This window comes from Neophocaena asiaeorientalis, unplaced genomic scaffold (assembly GCF_003031525.2).
Source record: "Neophocaena asiaeorientalis asiaeorientalis breed wild unplaced genomic scaffold, Neophocaena_asiaeorientalis_V1.1 scaffold132, whole genome shotgun sequence".
Taxonomy (NCBI): domain Eukaryota; kingdom Metazoa; phylum Chordata; class Mammalia; order Artiodactyla; family Phocoenidae; genus Neophocaena; species Neophocaena asiaeorientalis.
In genome coordinates this window covers 1,813,358-1,816,715 of record NW_020173393.1, presented here as the reverse complement: position 1 = coordinate 1,816,715, position 3,358 = coordinate 1,813,358, and positions in this window count along the sequence as shown.

Sequence of the window (3,358 nt, the reverse complement as noted above, 5' to 3'; positions counted from 1 at the left end):
TTTTTAAAATTTATTTATTTAGTGGTTTATTTAGGCCATGCAGAGCGGCATGTGGGATCTTAGTTCCCCGACCAGGGATCGAATCCACATCCCCTGCACTGGAAGCATGGGATGTTAACCTCTGGACCACCCCGGAAGTCCCAGTAGCTGGTTTTTAAAAGACTCAGTGTGTGTATGCATGTGTGTGTGTGTGTGTACACAGAGTGGGTTAATAAATCATCAGTTAATATGAATAATTACTAGAAAATACTTACTGAGCTACTAGAGTACACAGGACAGACACAGTCTCTGCTCTCTTATAGTCTATTTTCAAGCAGGAAATGATGTGAGATATGGAACAAGTGATTACCGAATGTGATGCACAGGGCATGAAGGGAGGGTTAGCAGGGGGCTGGACAGGTGTGGAGGTGGTGGGAGTTGCATGGAGGGATGCCCTGAGGAAGTGAACTTTCAGCTGAGGCCTGAGGGATGAGCAAGAGTCCTGAGAGGAAGGTGGGGAAAGTTCTCAGCACATGGAAAAGCAAGAGAGGAACGAGGAGGAGAAGGTGTGTGAGAATGTGTGGGAGGACGGGACGACATGGCACTGGGTGTAGACTTGAAGGACCAGGCCTGAGGAGCCCTGTGAGATGAGCTAAGAGTTTGGGGCTTTACCCGAGGCCACAGGAAGGACCTGGACATCTTAGGAAACCCTGGTAGAGGATGGAGAGGAGGGGCGGGGCCGAGGCAGTAGGGTTGTGACAAGTGTCCAGAGGGCACACGGGAGGGGCCTGGACTCAGCAGAGAGCAGAGGCTGCAGAGGAGGCAGTGAGGAGGAACGACCAACAGGCTTTGCTACGAGATTGCTGCTGGGGGCGAGGAAAGGGAAGCAGCACGGACAGCAGGGAGCTTCCTGGGAGAAGGGAGGCGAAGCAAGTCCTTGCGGGAAGGGCAAAGAGTTCAGTTTGGTCATCGCTGAGTCCATGGCGCCTGTAGAACACTTATGAGAAGATGTTGAGTAGACATTGACTTATCCAGGCACAGGTTAAGGAAACGCTGATTAGGGATAGAATATGTGGTGATCGAAAGCTCACACCAGACTCCATGGCTTCAAACTCTGGCTCTGCCAACTTCCTAGCCATGTGGCCAAGTCATCTCACTTCTGTCATCGTCTGAGTTCTCTGTACAATGGGAGTCGTAGTAACGGCACCTACCTCTTTTGTCAGTAGTAAGGACCGAGGGGGTGACTCCATGTAAAGACTTCAGAATAGTGCCTGCACCCAGGAAGGACTGAATAACCATGTCCTATGTGAGTGCCTGCCGTGTGTGTGTGCCAGGCACTGTCCCAGGTTTTGGGTCACAGCGGTGAACACACAGCTCCCCGCTCTGTGGAAACTGACATTGTAGATGGTGGATACACACTCAGTGATGATGAACAAGATATGCTTCACATAGAAATCACTGCTAGGCAGAAAATCATGCAGAGTCCAGGGCGAAGCAAAGCAGGGCTACTTAAGGCAGGTGGTTGTGAATGGAAGGAGGGAAGGAGCCATGTGAGTGGCCAGGGGATGCAGAAAGAGGAGTGAGTGCAAAGGCACCAGGGTAGGAACAAGCTCGGTGAGGTGGGCAACAGAAAGGCCTGTGCAGTAGGAGAAAGTATGAGGGAAGTAGGCAGGGATTTGCTCCCAGGCCATTATAGAGCATCTAGACTGTGATTCCAGGTGCAGTGGGAATCCTCTAGAGGACTTGGAGCAGGGGAGTATCACGATCTGATTTAATTTTTAAAGGGCCACTGGCCAACAGGAGAGAATGCAACACGCTAAGAACGGAGAGAGGTCCATGCTGCAGATGGATGCCTGAGATTATTCACCTAATGGAAAATGGTATAAGAGGACTGGATGATGTAACCAGGGAGCGTACAGAATAACAATAATAGGGAGAATACAGCTCTGCTCTTGCCTCCCCACGTGACCCTGGAGGTGGGTCCACTTACGAGGGAGTCTGGTGCCTGGTCCTGTGTAATAATGCAGATGAATAACAACCCCTGTAAAAGCTGGTTTACAAGGACGCTCCTTCCTTACACAATTCTACGAAGCGTTCCACACTAGTTCTTGGAGTACGTACTGGCTGTGCGTGCACTCTGCCCCTGCCTGTCCTGTGCGGTGCTCCCTGGACTCGGGATGCCAATTCAGCCTCCGTTTTCTCCTCTATAAAGTGGGCATGATGAAATCTACCCTGCCCACCTCTCGTGACCATATGGAGGATGAGATTAGATAAACCCTGGGAAGGGATGTTGAAGGGAGAAAGAGGGAGGTTCTTTCTTTCCTTCATTTCTCTTTTTTTCTTTCTTTCAACTACTTTACATCACGGATTATATGTTTCTTTTAACTCTGTTAAAAGTTTGGCATATGTTCTTTATTTACTCATTATCAGATTTCATTGCAATCATTTGTCAGTTGCCTAGAATTTCATGTTTGATTCTTACTTTGTTTACTCTTAAAGCGCTAAATATTATTACTCATCTCCATCCTAAGAGCACATAGATAGCCTTATACTGACAGATTTCTCAGGTATATATTTAATGGCTATTTTTAGGAGAGAATTTGTTGCCACACACAACATCAAGCTTTCTTTCTTAGGAAGGAAGAAAGAGGAAAGGCCGTTGGGTAGATACCTGGGAGAGTCTGTTACAGTTTCTCTCCCTGTGGAGACAAGGCAGAGAAACCATAACGCCTGACTTTCCCAGGCAAAGACAAAATACCTTCAGGCACCCTGAACTGCTGGGAGTGCAGGCACAGAGTGTCTTTGGTCCAGAACCTCAGCTGTCAGAGCATGAAGGTAGATGACATCCTTGGAGCCACTGGGATGAAGCAGGGCCAGGTAGACAGAGCTCAGAGCATCTACGGGGCATTTTGAAAACAGCTATTGATCATGTGTTGGCACTACCTTGGTTGCTTTTTAAAAAAATTATCTTAGGGCTTCCCTGGTGGCGCAGTGGTTGAGAGTCCGCCTACCGATGCAGGGGACACGGGTTCGTGCCCCAGTCCGGTAGGATCCCACATGCCGCGGAGCGGCTGGGCCTGTGAGCCATGGCCACTGAGCCTGCGTGTCCAGAGCCTGTGCCCCGCAACGGTAGAAGCCACAGCTGTGAGAGGCCCACGTCCGCTTTTTTAAAAAAAAAAAAAAAAAAAAAAAAAAAATTATCTTAGTTCATGTTTGACCTTATGAGGTTAGAAGTACTATTTCATGTTATAAATGAAGAAACTGAAGCTTGGAAGGGTTAAATGACTTTGCCAAGGTCACAGAGCTGGGAAATGATATATCTGGGATTAACCTCTTCTCCAAGGTCACATAACCAATACTGGCAGCAGTGGGATTTGAA